Source organism: Protopterus annectens, chromosome 6.part0 (genome assembly GCF_019279795.1).
Source record: "Protopterus annectens isolate FY-2018-M chromosome 6.part0, PAN1.0, whole genome shotgun sequence".
NCBI lineage: Eukaryota > Metazoa > Chordata > Ceratodontiformes > Protopteridae > Protopterus > Protopterus annectens.
In genome coordinates, this window is record NC_056737.1 from 1,077,602,233 (window position 1) to 1,077,622,563 (window position 20,331).

Below are 20,331 nucleotides of genomic sequence, written 5' to 3' on the forward strand. Positions count from 1 at the left end.
GGAGAGTCACCTACAAAAAATCTAATAGCCTCTATTCCAAACTGATGTTTTATATTTGTATAAAGGCTTTTCACATCAATAGTGAACAAAGTCATCCTATGATTTATTTCTACCCTTTTTATTTTTTCTAAAAAATCAAAAACATCACGAATGTATGAAGGTAACTTATAAACATATGCTGACAAAAAATGATGTAAAAAAATTCCTAAATTATGCAAAAAATAACAAGAACCTGAAACTATAGGCCTACCTGGAGGCCTAGAGAGGCTTTTATGTACTTTTGGCAGGCAATAAAAAAGAGCCATTTTAGAACCTTCCACCTGAAACCTTTTCTTAACATCAGTTGAACAAAAATAGCCTAATCTAACCCCTTTATTCATCATAACCAAATATTCCTCAATAGATTTAGTATATACATCTAAATCGACCACCTTATAGGTCTTAGTGTCATCTAAATGTTCCATACACATGGACCAATAATCAGTGAAACGCATTACAACCAGCTTGTTGCCCTTGTCAGATGGCTTAAAGATAATGTCATTCATTTGCCCAAGATTTAATAACGCTTTCCATTCATTACGTTGTAAATTATATTTGATATTAGATTTATTACTCATATATTTCTTATAATCTAGTTCAGTGAAATAATTAACTAAACTAACAAACTGACATACCTCACTATTTAAATTGTTAGGTATAAAATTACTATGTGTAGGTACACTAGTAGTATCAAATTTACAATACGCATTAACATCCTCGTCTGATAAACAAGAGAAAAAGCTGTCAGAAGAGCTACTTACATTTGCATCATTCATTAACAAAGAAGACATAGAAACGTTATTAAAAAAATATTTAAGCTGCAATTTTCTACCAAAGGCATACATATCTTTTTGTAATTCATGAAGACGAGTGACAACAGTAGGGATAAATTTCAAACCCCTATTCAATACAGACATTTCAACATTATTAAATTCGTAATCAGACAAATTTATAACATATTCATGGGTATTCAAGAACATATAATTATCATAAACACCAAAATTAGAGTTATCGTCTACCCCTTTTGAGTCCGCCTTGTCCAAATCGTTGCCCACCTGGAATTGAAGACTGCTCCCGAGTCCGTTTCTGTCCCTGTGGGTTTTGGAAGGATGTGGCAGCCTCCCCACGAAAAGTTGTACGAAAATTGTCTCTGTTGGGCCGCAGGAAGACCCGGGAAATCCGATTCGTAACCATCTTCTTCATAAGAGGTATAGCCACCTTCCGAAGCTGAGGAATGATAAGAACTGTTCACATTCTTACCAGACTGGAACCTAACCTGTTTATGTGTTTTCGTACGTTGAGCTCTAGAAAGGAAAGCCCGATTGGCCTCATAGTCACGGACGTCACGCAGCAATTTCCCTTTCTTCCGATCTATTAACATAGCTTCATAATCTTTGAGTTTTGTATTGGTTTGCTTCAAAAACTCATCAAAAGTAGTCACTGGAACAGAATTGGAAAGATCAGAGCACATTTTTTTAATGCTATTACACAAATCCCTTTGTTTAAGTTGGTCACGTTCTATAAGACTGTGCAACCATTTGGTAACACATACATGTGCTGCATTGACCCACCTTTTCTGAAAAACACAATCAGTATCTAAAGTAAGATCAAACGGAGTAGATGGGTCTTTAAAGACTCTAAGACCTCTCGGGGTTGTTTCAGTCTCAATATATTTTTGCAAACCGCAAATATTGTAATAAACTGCAGTCTCTTTCCACATTAATTTCTCGAGTTCATCGAACAACAATTTATTCTCTGAATTAACAGACAAGGGAACCTTCCTGCCAACACTAGAAAAAGGGTTGGAAGACCGCAAACGTCTTTCTTCATCCCACTTCTCCCAAACAGCATTATTTTCAATTAATAGTCTCTGGGAGGTTGGACGCTCACCTCTATCAGCTGGACTAGCTGAATTGACAAGAAAGTTATCAAGAGACATTTGGTTTCCTTCTCTAGTCTCTCTGAATATACGAGGAAGATGGTACTGTGGATCAGAAGACATGAAAAGTCCACCACGTAAACAGCCAAAAGCACAGAACAACAAACACAGTATCCACCAAAGAGTTTTAATAAAATCTCTGACGTCTCGGCCAAAGCCTTCAAGGAGAATAAAAATGCAAAAGCACAAAGCCATATATACATAAAATAATTAAACAATCAATCAATTACATAATTAATTAATTAAACAATGCCTTCCAGTTGAACTCCTCATTAAGCCCAAAAGGAGACATAGTTTTAAACTTTAAAATGTATAAAGCTTCTTTCTGTAATAAGAGTTTTAATATCAACATTACAATATAAAGACACATTAACTTGTTCCAAAACAGTACCTTTTAAACCAGCACTACTTTTGTGATGGTATTGGGCAAAATGTAAAGCTACAGGACTATCAGCATTAACATTATTTATGTCCCTTATATGCTCAAGCAGTCTGATTTTAAATGCTCTTTTTGTCTCTCCTATATAATATTTATTACATGGACAACAAAGTGCATAGATAACACCTACTGAATTAAAACAAAAATAATTATTAGGACTATATCTAATACTAATAGCCTAGTATGAACCTATGAACCTATCTGCCCTGGGACAATTATACGCCTACCCCGATTCTGTATGGCTTATGCCACCCCTTGGTTTGAGTATACTGTGTCCTTTTTAAGGTTTAGTTTACTGTGCTTCTGTCTAGTAGTGACACGGGAGTAACCCCTGGGACAAACCTGCGATTCCCCCATCCACCTATCGAGATTCTTCTTGAAGAGATTCAGTGAGGTGCTCTGCCTCACATGAACTGGAATTCTATTCCAGAGTGAAGGGAGCCTCTGGGTTATGAACCTGTCCCTCCAGCAAGTTCTATTTATTTCTGTGCTGAGGTTCAAGTCCCTCAAGCGTGTAGCTCTAAGGGATTTAGATTTACTGAGGTGGAGCATGTCCATTAATTTTGGATTTGACATAGCTTTGTATGTCAGGCATAGATCGCCTCGAAGTAGGCGGTATGCAACTGAGTAGAGCTGGAGTTTTTTTAACCGAGCAGCATATGGCATCTGTTTGAGACCCTTGATCCTCTTGGTAAGATACTTTTGGGGTCTTTCTAATTGCTGCAGGTGTCGGGTAAGGTACATCCCAAAAGGGGCATTGTATTCTATGATGGGCCTGATGAGGGATGAATAAAGGGGCACTATTACCTCTCTTGATCTAGATGTGAAACCCTTCGTGATGAGGTGGGCTATGTAGAAGGTCTTTCTAACCACTTTGGCAATGTGGTTTTCAAAGGAGAGATTGCTATCAACTTGGGTCCCCAGGTCCCTAATAACTATCTCTGTACTTAATGGGTTTCTGCCTATGTGGTAATTTGTGGGCACATTGTTTTTGCCAAAGGGTATGACTATACATTTTTTGGCATTTTGCTTTAAACCATGGCGCTGGCACCAGTTATCTGTCTCTGTGAGACCCTTTTGAAGGATGTTTGTGTCAGCTGGAGAGTTGATTATGGCGCCCAGTTTGCAGTTGTCTGCGAACTTGGTGAGCCATAGTCCTCCCACGTTTGCCTGTACCTCGGAAAAGTATATACCGAACAAGAGTGGTCCCAGGACAGAACCCTGTGGGACGCCACTTGTGACCAGTTTCGAGTCTGACATGGCTCCAGCAACTCTCACTCTGTGGGTTCTGTCTTTGAGCCAGTTTGCGACCCATCTTGTGACATAGGGGTTTCTATTTAAGCTGGATAGCTTATCTATGATGCCCAAGTGGGGTATTGTGTCAAATGCCTTTGCAAGGTCCAGATAGGCTGTGTGGACTACCTTCCCTTCATCTATGGCTTTGGTGACTGTTTCGAAGAAGTCAACCAGGTTCAAAAGGCAGGATCTCCCCTTGACAAAGCCGAACTGGGTAGGATCTACTGTCTGTAGGTCCCCAATGTCTTTGTTTATGAGCTCCATGATGATCCTCTCCATAGCCTTGCAGACTAAGCTAGTCAGGCTTATGGGGCGATAGTTTCCAGGGTCCGTAGAGGCTCCACCTTTGTGGAGTGGGACCACTGTTGCTGTACGCCATTCTGTGAGCACATCTCCTGTAGTGAGGCTGAGATTGTATAGCTGTTTTATTTGAGGGATTAGTTCCTCTTGGAGTTCATGTAGGATGCAACCTGGGACGCCATCTGGTCCCATGGAAGCAGTGTTTTTTGATTTGGAGAGGGCAGCCTTCACCTGAGCATCAGAGATGTTTGGGAGGCAGCCCTCTGCCGGGATAGATACTTGCTCTTTTGGGGGGGGGGGTGGAGAAGTTTGCACTGAACCTGTCTGCCAGGATATTGGCGATGTCTGTGGGGTCACTGTATTTTTTGTCATTTAGAATCAACTCGGAACAAGTCTGGGAGTTGCATCCCAGGTTTCTAACATAACTAAAAAAAGCCTTATGATTGTCTTTGGTGTCCTGTGCAATTTTTCTCTCGAAGCTGGCCTTGGAGGATTTTATGAGGGATCGTAATTTTTTGCTAGTACTGATCAGAGATGCCTTCCCTATTAGGGATTTTGCTCTATCATGTAGTAGCTTCCTCCTTCTGTTGTACAGTTTATTTATGGCAGGGGTCCACCAGACTGGACGTCTGCCTTTGGATGATTGGGTCTTGGTTTTGTTTGGGGTAGCATGATCCATGCATTCCTGGAGATGTCCGTAGAATGTGTTTATATAGGATTCTGCAGTTTGGGCCGTAGTTTCCACTGGCCCTGGGGCCTTGAAGGATTTCACTTCGCTTTTGAGAAGTTTTTCACTGTGTTTTTCTGGGCTGGGGGTGGAGTCGGGATGTGGACATCCAGTGAAATTAATTTATGGTCTGATCTTACCAATGAGGGATATACTTCTGGTGTGGAGCATAGAGTCCCCATGTTGGTAATGATCAGGTCTAGTATGTTGTCCCCTCTTGTGGGAGTGGTGACTAGTTGTTCCATAGCATTTGAGTTTATAATTTCCAGGAACCTTTGGGCTAAGGTGCTGGGGCTTGAGTAGTGCTCCCAGTCAATGTATAATGGTGTTCGGAGAGATCTTCATGTTCTCCAATGTTTTCAGGAAAGCCGAGTGGGATTCCTGACTTTGAGAGGGTGGTCTGTAGGATGCTATAAACTGAAAAGCAGTCTTGCCCACTGTTAGTTGCACATGGATGGTCTCCGATACTTCGTGCAATGCCACTAACCTGGAGGTGTGGATATCCTTGATAAAATGGAAACTCCCCCTCCTTTTGTGGTTCGGTCCGGGTTTTGGGGCCGAAAAGCATGATATGAGGTATAGCCTGGTAGTGCTGGGGTGCTCTCTGGAGCCTTGAACCAGGTTTCTGTCACTGCACAGATATCGATGTTCTCCATACTGAGGAGAGCTTTGAGTGCGTGCATCTTGAGGTTAAGACTTCTGGCATTTAGCAGCATTACCCTTAGTTTCTTGTTCCTTGTGCTGTCTATGAGGGTGGGTTTGACTTTTGAGCCTTGCCTAAAAAAGGCACTATGGGGGTGGCAAGAGCCTTTGCCAATATCCGAAAGCCCAGTGGTGACAGGTGCAAGCCGTCCCTAGCGAAGTAACGTGGCTTTTCGAGCATTTCATCCCAGGCTGACAGACACTGGATCCCCTTTGAATGACACCAAAATTTTAGCCAATTGTTAAAATCGATCATTTTGTCTTTGTACTGTGGCATCATTCTAGGTGAGGGTAAGATGCTGCTCAAGGTCAGGGTCATACCAGCCTGGGCTACATGATCAGAGAGCTCCTCTGTCTCTTTTCATGTAGTCCAGGGAGGTACGTCTTAGGTCATTCACACCAGCATGTACAATGACTGAGTCATATTTGTATTTGCTTTGGAGTGACCTGAGTGCTTGCGTTATGTGGCGGATCCTAGCACCCGGCAGGCAGCTCACCGTGACCTTCTCTTTATTCAGCCTGGTGAGCGGGACGTCAGTGTGTCTGACAATAGAGTCACCTATTACAAGAGTGTCAGGTGTGTTATTCAGCCTTAAGGGCTGTGGCTGCTTGGCACACTGACTTTGTGGGTTATGTGTTGTGTGTGTTTTGTTTTGAGGTGGCGTTTGCTTGGATGTCTGCTTTGGAGGTCTCTGTTGCTTAGGTAGATTTTTATTTAGAGCCTCCGAGTATGTTTTTGTGTATTTATGTGTTTGGTTCGCTGATGTGGTGGGACTATGTGATACTGGAATTGTGTTGTGTGAGGTTACCTTCTCCTCCTGACTGGTTACACCAGTTTTGAGATGAGAGAGCTCAGCCTCCAGTTTGGCTAAATAGTTGCATCTCTCACATATATTTGAACCTGTTTGGAGGAGGAGAGGGTTGTCCGTGTACATGAGACAGTTATAACATTGCCTCAAATTCCCAGATTCACCAGCTGGACTGGAGAGGAAACCATTGACTGACCTTTGGACATGCTAGAGTGTAATATAGGGAAACTGAATTTAAGACGGACCAATAGAGGACAGGGTAATCGTAGAGAGTATAAGAGTAAGTAGTGCTTATGGTTTAATTTTGCTAACTTGTAGGATTACTTAATTGGACCAGTGAAGGGCCTTAGAATGAGAATATGGTGTTTAAATTGAGAGATAGAGCAGTTCCAAGGGAAAAGGTGAAGAGCAGACCCTGTGGAGCCAGGAATAGTTTAAACCCAATTAGGCGGCGCTGCCCGCTGTTGCGCTATGCACAAAAATGCGCAAAACTGCGCAAAAGAGGGTTTTAAGAGAGGAAGATGAAGGAGTTTTGGAATTGACCCAAAATGGCCAATAAAACTACAGTTTCAAGTCAGTAACCACTCCCACAGGGGCAGGCAGGCTGCTCAATGTTTTTCACTGCCACTGATCAACAGAGAGACTTCCCTTTAACCCAAGCAAAAAATGGCCTCACAGAAACTTACAAAACAGTTCAAGAACAGCAAGCCTGTAACTGAACTTTTTTAAATCTCAGAGATAGCAGAGGTTCACAAGTATCAACAAGTTATAACAGTGCAGTAAATGACCACACACAAGAGTGCTAGGCCAAAGACAGATAAAATGCAAGTTTTGAGAAAAAAATGATTTTAAAAATAAGTGCAAACAGGAAATTCAGTAAACGGCTCTAGGTTGTGCTCTAAATACAGTTACTAATGCAGAAATCAAGTTTAACAAGCCAGAAAATGCTCAAAATAGGCGGCTATGCAGAAAAACTTGGCAAATAAACAGAGAAAAATACTTAAATCAGCCTTGGATCCTTGTGCATTTTTTTATATTTCTTAGTAGTAGTACTGCATGGACGCCTGTTAATTATTTTTTAAAGTTTGTTGTAGAGGTTGAAGTGAATTGACTGGATCAGTTAAAATATAAAAGATACATGTACTGTTGTAATTTTGGAGCTTTGTGATTTACTGTTCCTAAAAAAAATCCTTTTGAGTAGTCGCAGTGCATGTTATCCATCATACCTGTCCTATGCAGATTAAATGTTTGTGTGTATTGATTGCCAAAGAATGAGGAAGTTCTCTTTTCTTATGAAAACAGCCCAGTCGTTACCCCTTCAGGACCCTTCCACTCGGACTCGTAGCTACCCCTGTGGTGTTCTCTGAGTATGTGTCTGTAGTTGCAGTTTGCCTTAGATGGCGGAGATCCACGGTATTTCCCTATTTGGGTGACTGGTCTATTAATCTCCACAGGAAAAAACAAGTAATCTCTGTGGTATCCCCAAAGTCTCAAAACAACTCACTAAACAAGTATAGTGGGTCAAAAAATAAAACCGTGTAAGAAACTTCTGTGTGTGGAAGATTTTCAATCCATATATATCTAGTTAATCACTGTATATTAATCACATTAGATAATGGGAGTAGAAGTAGCGAACTTAAACTCGTCCTAAGTATAATTTGAAATATTACACAGAATTACTAAGTATTCAAAAGTAATCCATGCAGGGTAGACGGTCTGTTTGTTTCCAGTCGAAAATCCTTTGTTAAGTACACAGTCAAGCGATCCAAGTAAAACAAAAATAACAGGTTAATAGTTTCTCACAAGCTTTCTAACTGTATCAGGTAAGGGAGTGGTTTATTGTGCTGTGAAACAGTGTTACTGTTATACATGTTAAATTTGCATCCCTTCCCCCATCAGTGTGACAGTCGAGCTGGTCCTGCCTTACTTAGTAGCTGTCATAATATAACCCTTATATACTTAATAATGATGTGGTACCTTTGTGATTTTATCCAAGACCGTATACTACATGGCTGGAAGTATGTAAACCTCAGACCATGTGGCAATCTATGTATAAAAATATATGTAAATTTATACACATACACTTTACCTGCAAAAAAATCCATTGTAAAAATCATATTCTATTTCCATAACCTATTGTTAACAAAGAGCACTTTCATCCTTCCTTCTAGACTTCAGCCTGTGTACAAGAACCCTGAAAGCTATCTACAAAAATATTATTGTATAATTAACTAGTATTGTTATTGCACATCATTTTGAATAAAGTGGAAAAAAGAATAAGAAAAATAAAAAATGTATGGTGATGGAAACAAAATATACACTTAAATTAAAACTGATTTAACATGGTATTTAAAACCGTTTGGAAGAATAAAATGAAATAAAATTAGGCATGTAGACAATGTGGTAAAGTTCCAGTACACTTAAGTGAACAGTAGTAGTTTAGTCCAGGCTTCCTAAAAGAGTTCAGCTTTAATTGCCACGTGTTCATGTTTCTCCAGAATATTCAGGATGTCTCCTTCAAGATCACCCATGTCTATGCGATCCAGTATCTGGAACGTAAAACCTGTGTGTCTTTTATGAAGAGCAAGGTGTTTGGCTAGTGCATTATTTTTACACCCAGAGCGGATTTCTGACAGATGGCATGAAATCCTATGCTTACGTTTATTTACAGTCCTGCCCACGTAAAATGCTTCACATTCATTGTACCATGCCCTGTAAATTACATTTGTAGTGTTAGTCACCCCCTGCACTGGTCTTAATGATCATCTTTAAATAAGGGCAATAAAAACTACATGTACAATTAGCTTCACATCTTTTAGTGTTTCTCTCGTATAGTCTAGGTTTAAATTCAACAAAACTTCTAATGTTCCTGGCTTTCCTGTAAAAGGATGGGGCTTCACCTAAAATGTTAATCAGAAAAGGGTTTCCTGTGACAGTGGCCCAGTTTTCTTTAATAACATTTTTGATATTGTGATAATCCAAAGTGTATGTCAGGATGCAGCTATTTTTGCATATTCTCTGTGGAATTTCTTAACATTTTTCTACTGGTGAGGTTGAGTGAAGGTGCTTTAGTCCATTTCAGTTTTGTAATGGGTTCCAGGATATTTTTTAACATCTGACTTTCATAGCCTCTCACTAGAAAATCGCTCTAAGTTGTTCATGTTTCTCAAAATGGTTTAATCTCTGTGGCAGTTCTAGCTAATTTATAGCCCTAGGACTTCACCACATTATACTTGGTTTTTGCAGGATGCAGGCGTTTACTGTGGAGTAATAAGTTAACCCTCATTGGTTTTCTGAATAGATCCGTGGTGATTCTGTTCTTTAAAGTAGCATCAAAAATGTTATTGGAGAAAACTGGGCCATTGTCGCAGGAAACCCTTTTCTGATTAACATCTTAGGTGAAGTCTCATCCTTTGTTTACATTTTGTATAGTTACACAGCAAGATGGTAGTTTTTATTGTCCTTATTTAAAGAAAATCATTAAGACCATTGCAGGGGGTGACTGTAACTTGACAAAAGTAATTTACAGGGCACAGTGCAATGAATGTGATGCATTTTATGTGGGCAAGACTGTAAATAAACTTGAGTAGGATTTTGTGTCATCTGTCAGAAGTCCACTCTGGATGTAAAAATAATGCACTAGTCAAACACCTTGCCTAGCCAAAAGACACACGGGTTTTAAGTTCCAGATACTGGATCGCATAGTCATTGGTAATGAGGGGCCACCTCACAAAGATCCTTCCTCTTCCTTGGGACCTTAATTTGGTGCTACGTTTTATTGTTCAACCTCCCTTTGAACATGTAGCATCATGTGACATAAAAGTTTTATATTGGAAAACCATTTTCCTAGTAGCAATCCCTTTGGCTAGAATATCAGAAATCCAGGCCTTGTTCTCTTTGCCTCCATACCTGATATTTCATAAAGACAGGGTTTCCTTGCATACCAACCCTTCCTTTTTAACTGAAGTACTTTCTGAGACTAATAACAATCGAACCATTAATTTTCCCATCTTCTTCCCCAACTTCAGTAATAAAGGAAAATACATACTGCATTTATTGGATGTTCCTAGGCAATTATGCTTTTATCTACACGGGACGAAATAATTTAGAAACACAGATCAATTTTTCATTTTTTTCCAGCCCCAGAAAGGGACTACCAGTATCAGAAGTTACTCTGGCGAAATGGTTGTTTAATTGCATTACATTTATCTACCACAAACAAGGTGGATCGCTTCCTAAACTGGTTTGGGCTTATACTACCAGTGAAATGGCATCTTCAGCAGTTTTTCAGAGTAATGCATCTATGGATGAAATTTGTGCAGTGGCCAGTTGGACAAATCACCATACCTTTAACACTCAGTACAGATTGGATTGGGTCTCCAGGGGTGGAGCCTTCTTTGGTTCGATGGTTCTAAGGAATATTCTTCCATGAGTCCACCTGGGATGAAGGTAGCTGGGGGACTCTGTCCTGTATGTGAAGACGAAATGAAAACTTGACCGTATCAGATAAAGAAGTTATATACTTTCCATAACGTTCCATCTGTATTGTTGATTTTTCATTTCTGCTCACAGCCTCTCTCCAAGCATGGACCTTGGTTTTCTGGTAGAACAGGAAGCATAATTTATGCCACCTTTTTATCTTCTCCATACTCCAGAAATGGTCTGCTTACAATCCTCTCGTATACAAGTTTTCTTTATACCTTTCTTTCCAGGAGATAATGCTAGCAAACAAGATCTGTGGTGACAAGGCGAGTTGCATTATGGGTAAGGCGAGGTATCTTTTTGGTTGCCATGAGGTTAGTAATGGCCGAGCCGGATCCGATGGTTCGGATGTGAATGTTCAGATAAATGAAAAATTGGCAGTACAGATGGAGTGTTATAGTAAATACATAACTTTTTTTCTGGTGGTGAATTTCATTCCAAGAGATACCAACTCACTGGTAACTGTAATCATTGATGTGTCCACCCTTGTTTTGGAGGCACTTTAATGGGTGTACTACTCTGGGAACTTGAGTACAATAGGAATAGCACATTAGTATTCTAGAAATGGCAGCCATCCTTCTATTTCTGAAAGCCTTCCAGGACTCCCTTCCATTGATTGCCATATCTGTCCAGTTGGATTGGCAAGTTATAAGACTAGTCTCTGTTTTTCCAACTCTTGGAGAATGCAATTGAGAGGTAACAGCCTAACACATTGCTCTCAGCATGTTAATAGGCCATTGTGAAACACAAGCCCATGAGTGTGTGACAGGTAGTTTAAAATATGGAATACTCTCTCTCTTCACACTTACAAGTGTACAATTTTCATGACTCATGGGCAAAATGGTCCTTTAACTAGTAATGCATTTTCTTTTGCTTTTAATTAAGATATGTGCATCTTTCAGAAGTGTGTAATGCCCCAATCACATTCCGCAGTAAAGACACAACTTAAGAATGAAATTATTTTTATGAGCATCAAAGCAAAGCACATCATGCTCCATGGAATGATGTAGATTTCATTACCAAGGGGGGAAAACATTGGTTAAAATACTTTTCATCCATGCTTTCATACAGTGCAGCTCTATACTAAGTTGTATACACAGATGTATGCATTGCGTAATCTGATATCGTTAAGATGATATGAAGAAGTTTTAAATTCTTTATAATCTTGGAGGTTAGCTAGCCTTGAGCAAATGGAAAAGCCACTTTGGCTAAAAGTGGCAACAGCATGGGCTGCAGTGGTCAGAGTCCCTGCCTCACAGTGCTTGGTTCTCTGTCTGATCTCCAACATTTGGGGTACCTTCTACTCAGTCTGCATGTTCCACCATGCATCTGTGTGGGCTTTTCGCAATAGACTTTTTGGTGGTGGTCCACACCCCATTGTATGTCACAGAGTTAGTTGGATAGATGAGGTGAGGTGTGTATGCATCGTGCAGTTGACTCATACCTGATGCATGATTTGCTTTGTCTTATTTTGGTACTGTAGACTGTTTCCCCTCACCCTGGATAGGTTAAGTGGCTGCTGGAAAATTAATGAACAAATGAAGACCCTTCCACCTAATGACCACTGCGCTTTTAATTCTGTAAACATAAGAAGAACATCAAGCAGCACCATGGTGTGGTAATCCAGTATTTCTGCCTCACACCTGGGTTGCCATGTATGTGAAGTTTGTATATCTTCCCTTTGTCGATGTTTTTACTCGGGGCCCAGTTTTGTCCCACATTAGCATATGGGTAAGTGACTTGTCATTGCTGAGAAGTAGCCCTAGGTGTGTATGTGTTTATCAGTAAAAAAGTAAATACAACTTCCTCTAATTGTTGTTAGCATTAAGGCAGCTTAAATATGTACATTATGTTTACCACAATATTGATACCTCAGCTTTGTTCCGATAACAAGGGACCATAATCGGTGTTGTTCTAAAATGTCAGTCATTACTTTTGTATCCCATTTTTTTCTTATTCCCACACAGCAGACTCAGGATAGCATCTTAATTTTCAGCTCCGTAATTAGCTGACTGTCTAGGCCCCACAGTAGTGTCTTTCCTTTAGATATATCCAGGGCTATCAATCATTTTTACATACTTTTGTTATGAGGGTTTTGCTTTGTTTTAATGAAGTTTCCACCTTTTTCGTCAAGGCCGTATAACCATTAATTTTCATTTTTCAAGGCTACAGTGTAGGTTATTAAGCTGTTTGCAAAACCAGATTACTATTTGCGGTAGCCGCCTCTCTGGAGTGTGAGATGTGGTAATGTAAGTCGCAGTACATCCATATAATGAACTATGATTCGATCAGAATAACAGTGAAATTCCAAAACTTGCTGTTCTGCTTGTATTTATTTTGTTTGTGTTTTGTTTTGTGTACTGGGTACAAGGCCCCTTTTCACTGGAGGCTTGGAGAGTAAAGCTCCATTTACATAAACTCGAATAACATGCTACTATCACATTTTCACATTCTACGCAAATGGTAAAGTATGTGTTAAGTTGTAGTACACAAAACATTTTACCTATGTGCTTAAAAATAAGACCAAGTAATACAAAAGGGTATATGAATGCACTTAGTACATATACATTACATTGTTTAAACACTCCTACAGTCATTTTTCTAAGCACCTGTACATCACTTGTTGTTGTGGGGGCAGTGCTAGTTGGAGGGTATAAACTGTGTATCAAATAAAAATGGAATAGATTAGGGAATGGAATTTGCGGCTTAGTAATTGTTTTCAGTTTTAGTTTTATAGAAACTATAGTGTGCATTACAGCAACACATGGCTGTAGTTGGGGGAAATGCCAACTACTTTTTGTTTTCAGGCTGTGTATCCCACATCTCTGCTGCTTTATGTATACTGTCTGTTGAGATTGCTGTACCTTGGAGTAGGGGGAATATTCAAGATGCCATGGTCTCAGACTTGGTACATATTTTCCCATTTTGACATATTTTTTTTTCCTCAGTTCCAAGGATGTACAGTTACTGTCCTGTTGGCTTTCAACAAGCACCTCATTTGGGACATGACGTGGTTCCATCCTCATAATTTAACCTTGACCTCATGCCTTTATTTATTTTTGTTGAGCGCTCTATAGGCAGTCCTTTGTTACAGTTAACGTTGGACAAGCTACAGTATAAGCAGTAAAAGAAACTCACCACTGGGCGAAGCAACCTTGGATAAAAAGAGCTGTATACAAGAGAACAAAAACCAAGGATGCACCAACAGCTATGTAGAAATCCAAAAATTATCAGCAGACAAATCCAAAACGACAACAGCCAACGATGTATTCCACTTTTTATTGACAGGAACAGAATAAAATAGTAAGCGCTTTCACATCCTATGATGCTTCTTCAGACTTCAATAACATTCAGTGAAAAGCCACTCTTTAAATACAGCTTCTTTGCACAGCTTAATCACATAACAAGCAATTACCTATTCATGTTTAAAGTGCCTGTGCCTAATGAATTCAGTAGTACTTTAAAAGTTGATCACTTAACCCAGCATTATGTGCATAACAAAGTGCAGTTGGAATAACTTTATAAAAGTGTTTCAGCATTATTCATAAAACACATATAAGCCACTCTTTAGATACAGCTTCTTTGCATAACATAATCACATATCAAGCAGTTAACTAGTCATATTTAAAGCACCATTGAATTCCTTAGGCACAGGCACCTTAAGAGTGGCTTATATGTGTTTTATGAATAATGCTGAAACAAGGCGTTTGGCTCTCGCCCTTCCACCTCCTGGGTGTCCCCCCCCTTTGACCCCCTAATGCAGGTGGTAGCAAAGAAGGCCTGGACGGCTCCTGACTCAGTGGACCCTACCCCCAGGAGACCCTCAAAGTTTATAACAGCACCAACTGATAAACAATTTCTGACCAAGGGAGTTACTGTGGATGCTATGGTGGTAGCTGCTGCCACCAAGAAGGAACTAGCTGATCCTTCAGTGCCTGTCCATCCCCCTAACAAGGAATCTAGGTCTATGGACAGGTACGGGAAGCGGATGTTTTCATCAGCGACCTTTGCTATGCGTTCGCTGAACTACCTATGCCATTTCACTCGTCTCCAGAGAGACTTGATCAAGGAAGCGAGTGAGATGTTGAAGGATCCTACAGCTGCGGGTTTTCAGGACAAGATGAACGCCCAGCTGACTACCCTGAATTCTATAGCTAACAACTCCATGCGCCTCCTTTCATATGCGGCTGATGGAGCGAGCAGTGCCGCAGGGACAGGTGTCGCCTTACGCCGGCATGCCTGGATGCGACTATGCAATTTTGCGGACCCCTTTAAAACGTCTTTCACTAATTCCCCGTTTGATGGATCATCTCTCTTTGGTCCTCAAGTGAAAGAAACCTTGACTAGGTGCGAGACGGATGGCAAAACTCTGTCTGCCGTCGGAGTCCGTTTTTCTACTCCTTCTAGACCTTACCCCAAAGGCCAGAAAAGTGGGAAAATGTGTTTCCGCAAACAATCTCAAGGGAATTTGCCTGACGCACAGGGTCGGTTCCCCTCCAGAGGCAGAGGAGGGAACAATAATGGTAGACGTCGCCCCAGTGGCAGAGGGGGTCCGCAGAACCAGGGCAGTCGAGAAAGCTTTTCCGATAAGCCCTTCCAGCATCCCTGAGGTGTTGCCCGACTGTCCACCTTCGGAGGCAGTCGGGGGAAGATTGTCGCTGTACCCAGAAGCCTGGCTATCCCTAACTCAAGACAAGTGGGTACAGTCCATCATTTCCGAAGGCTATTCCATTCCGTTCGTTCGCATTCCAAACCAATCAAAAAAATCCCTTCCAGATGTTCCACCCGCTCAAAGGGATCTTGCTGCTTTGGAAATTTCAAAGCTGCTTGCAAAAAGAGCAATTCAGCCAGTTCCAGCAGACCAGCAAGGATCCGGAATCTACTCCAGGTTCTTTTTAGTTCCAAAGAAAACAGTGGACTGGAGGCCAATTTTGGATCTCAGTATCTTGAACAAGTCTGTCAAGAAAACAAGATTTCGGATGGTCACGCTACAGTCCATCCTTCCCCTATTGGGAAAGAAAAACTGGATGTGCTCTGTAGACCTTCAGGATGCGTACTATCACATAAAAATGAACAGACGCTCCAGAAGATTCCTCCGCTTCAGGCTGGGAACCAGTCATTTTCAATTCAGAGCCCTGCCCTTTGGACTCACCACTGCCCCGGTGTTTACCAAATGCATGGCAGTGGTAGCTTCTCACCTGAGACGTCAAGGATTCCAGGTGTTTCCATATTTGGACGACTGGCTCCTCACAGCTTCCACCAAGCATCTTCTTCTAATGGCCAGAGACTACACCTTTCGCATTTGTCAAAAGCTAGGCATCTCAATAAATTGCGAAAAGTCTGTTTTGTCGCCTTGTCGTGCTATTACCTTCATAGGCACAAATCTAGACACAGTCAACATGTCTGCGAGACTAACAGATCAGAGAATAACAGACATACGCAAACTGGTCTCTCTACTCTTCAACAGCAACAGAGTCAAAGCCAGGTTAGTTCTGAAAGTATTGGGGATTATGGCGGCTGCTATCCCTCTACTTCCATTAGCCAGATTCCACATGAGAATCCTTCAATGGATGCTCTTCACACAATGGTCATACCAGCAACTTCCGATGTCCCACACCATTATGATTACGCAAACATGCAAGAATCATCTTCTGTGGTGGATGTCTTCCCCTCAGCTCTTCTTGGGAAGACCCTTTGTTCCTTCCTCCGGTTGCTACTCTGACAACGGACGCCTCCCTGATCGGGTAGGGGGCAGTATCAGGGCAGAACTGTCCAGGGCATATGGCAACCAGACGAATGCCACTTGCATATAAATGTTCTAGAGATGAGAGCAGTGCTTTTAGCGTTGCAAGCCCTTCATGACTCTCTTCCCTTGGGAACGATAGCAATCCAGACGGACAATATGTCTGTAGTGTGGTATATCAACAAACAAGGCGGAACCAGGTCCTATCCCCTATGTCGAGAAGCACTCAGACTGTGGCAATGGGCGATTTCTTCTCAGCGGTTTCTGATAGCAACGCACATCCCCGGGAAGTCCAATCAGATAGCGGACAAGTTGAGCAGAGCTATCCTCATGCCTCACGAGTGGTCTCTGAAGGATTCCATTGTGAGAAAAATTTTTCTCAAGTGGGGTCAGCCTTGCTGCGACCTTTTTGCTACTCCCCAAAACAGCAAGTGCAGAGATTATTTCACCCTATTCCCGTTACCAGGCCAGCCCAGCAGAGACGCTCTAGTCCAAGTTTGGCCCCGGGGACTTCTGTATGCATTCCCTCCCTTCCCACTAATCTCTCAAGTGATACAGAAAGCTATCGCTTAGAAGGCCTCTTTGATCCTCATTGCTCCTTACTGGCCTCGACAGGTTTGGTTCCCCTTTCTACACCATTTTCTGTTGGAGCAACCCTGGCATCTGGACCTAGTTCCAGATCTTTTGATCCACCAGTCGGGTCAGTTTCATTAACATCTCTGAACCTCACTGCTTGGTTCCTCCAGTTCCTACCTTAGCCAGGCTTCCTCAAATATCTCACACTGTTCGAGATATTTTAATAGCTTCACATAAATCTTCCACTCGGAAAATTTATCTTAGTAAGTGGAAACGTTTTGCCTATTGGGCTCAAGGAAGGGACTTAGATCCTTTCACTGCTCCCATCCATATGGTTCTTGATTTTCTAGCTGAACTCTTTCAATGCAGGTTCTTCTCCTTCTACTCTCAAAGTTCAATTGGCAGCTATTTCTAACTTTCATGTGGGCATTTCAGACTCTGCCATCATGTCCCACAAGCTTTGCAAAGCCTTTTTGAAGGGAGTTTTTCTACTCGGACCTCCTATAAGAAATCCTCCTCCTTCTTGGGACCTTAATTTAATTCTCAGTTCTTTGATTCTCCCCCCTTTCGAACCTGCAGCTTCCTGTTCTTTAAAATTGCTATCATGGAAGACTCTTTTTCTGGTAGCTATTACTTCAGCTAGAAGAGTTTCAGAACTTCATGCACTCAGCTGTCGACCACCATATCTGTTGTTCCATAAAGACAGGGTATCCTTACGAACCAACCCGTCCTTTTTACCTAAAGTAGCCTCTGCGTCTAACCTAAATCAAAGCATTGACCTCCTGTGTTTTTCCAGAATATTCTAATAGGTCTGAACAAAAATTGCATTGGCTAGATGTTCATCGTCAGTTAAGGTACTATTTGGATAGGACCAAACAATTCAGAAAAACTGACCATCTGTTTGTCTCTTATGCAGAAGGCAGAAAGGGACTTTCTGTTTCCAAGGTATCACTATCTAGATGGCTAACATCTCTGATTTCCGTTGTTTATGAAATTAGACACCAAAAGCTGCCTAACAAACCTAAGGCCCACTCCACCAGAGCTTTGGCTACTTCTATAGCCTTCCAAGACAGACTGCCTATTGACACCATCTGTGCAGCGGCTACTTGGGCTACTCCTCACACTTTCATTTCACATTATAAGTTGGATTTAGCTTCTAGGCATAGAGCTAACTTTGGTACCACTGTTCTCAAGAGTCTGTTCCGTTAGGCCACGCGGGACAAGGTGCTAGGGACGCGGTCCCATCCAGCAAGAATGAAGGCGAGATAGACAACTTAACATATAGAAGTTATGTTCTTACCATAACGTTCCATGTTAGTTGTCTTCTTCCTCCTTCCCCCTGGCCTGGACAGACCTAGAGGTTTGATTGTGACCTCTCTTTCTACCACCTCTTTACTATAGGTATATGCTCTGCTGTGCATATTTTCCTGGATCAGGCTTCAGGTCACCCTTCCTCTTCTTCTTTGTTTATAGAGGTGGACTCTTTTTTCCAGTATTCTGGTTTTATTATTAGCTGGGCCTAGCTCACAAACGAGATCTGAGGTAATTCACGCCTAGCATTGTGGGATATAAGGGGAGCCTCGAGCCGGTAGAACCAACTCTCGAGCTTTTAGAGTGGCGGAGCCGAGGTCGGCTCCGAACCCATCCAGCAAGAAAGAAGGCGAGAAGAAGACAACTAACATGGAACGTTATGGTAAGAACATAACTTCTATTTTAATCTGGTTTTAGGGTAAAACCAGTTTAGTTACACTTAAAACAGAGGGGATATGGGTATTTTCCATGTTGTGAGAGGCAGTAGTACATTGCAAAATTTTGCTAGCAAAAGCATTCCAAGTCCATATAGTGTGCTTGTGGTTTGTGTCACCAATATCACTCATTTCCCATGGTCTAGATGTTAAAATTGTGAATTGGGTATACCGTAATTTAATGAATAGAGATATGTTTTTTTCCAGACGGTCCTGTCTGTATCTGGATCATGCATAACCTTCATTTAAAGCATACATTACCCAATGAGATCATTAACTGTGGGTATCCCTTTATAAGTGAATGATAAGGGGTATGGTCTGCAGTGAAATCCAGACAGTTTCTTGGCATGTGCAGTGGTTTGATAGTGGAAAGATATGAGATGCTTTAGCTGTATAAGTATTTAAAACAAAGACAAATGAAAAGGTAGTTTCAAGTAACACAGATAATTTCTCTGATTAGTAGATTATTTCATTTTGTATTCATTGTCTACTTTCCAGGTCCTTTAACCATAGAAAAGTTAGTGTCAGAAGTCCTCTTACTACTTATTGTAGTACTGTGGACTGTCTAACTGGTTCAAAGTACATCTTTCCAAAGAACAGAAATATTTAGCAGTGACTGAGCAGAAAGATTTGTCAACAACACCTTAAGTGGAAACCCCTTTTTTTTTTTTTAAATTACAATACTAAATGGAAAAGGTTAATATTTAGATTATTAATGGCAGCCTGCAAGGACCATATATATACTGACCACTTTGAATCACAGTTTTTTTATATCTGAATATTTTGAAAAAACAATTTGAGTAATTCAGTTTCATGTCAAGTAGTCTTAGTGGTGACTGTTGTTTAGGGTTACAGACATTGTTGAGTCATGACTGTTTCACCCAAAAAATGCATGTAAGAGCTATAGTTGTCAAGAGTTGACAGTAGGTACAAACTGAGTAATACTGTTCATTGCATTCATCACTACAGGAAAATATTTATCTTAAAAATAAACATTTCCAGAAAATACTGAGACTAATATGTACTTTGTCCCCTACACCTCTCTCTTCCTGTGCAAGCATTTGAAAAACATTGCTTCATTTGACTAGAGGCTTTAGTCTATTTCATGTAGGATTGGATATGCAGTAGCAAGCCCATCCAAGTGCTCTGCCATATTACTTCACTTGTGCTTGACAAGTAAGAAAAATCCACTGATAAGATGGATGACTTTTAACAAAGGTTCTGTAGCATGACGGGCCCATGTTTGCCCTGCCACATCTCCCTCTTATTTATAAGCAACTCCAGTCACACTCCTGATGTAAAAAAAATAAAAAGAAACATGGTTTTACACACACTGCCATTCTTATATCCGTCTCTGAGGTGGTACAGCCTCTGAATTAACGTAAGAGAGGTGTGGGGATATGCAGGAACTTGCCCCTCTCAAAGCCACTTACTAAAAGCACATTTCATTGTATAATTATTATGGTTGACACAGTACAGCATGCTCTGTCAGTGGTACCTCACCTCAACTTGACCGAAAGTAGAGACATTGTTC

The 20,331-nt window shown here is 41.0% G+C and overlaps 1 protein-coding gene across 1 annotated transcript in view; it reads left to right on the plus strand.

Moving 5' to 3' along the window:
• Positions 1–20,331, plus strand: part of PSMC1 (proteasome 26S subunit, ATPase 1) — a 561,132-nt gene that overhangs the window by 59,472 nt on the left and 481,329 nt on the right. The gene's annotated exons all lie outside the window — the stretch shown is intronic.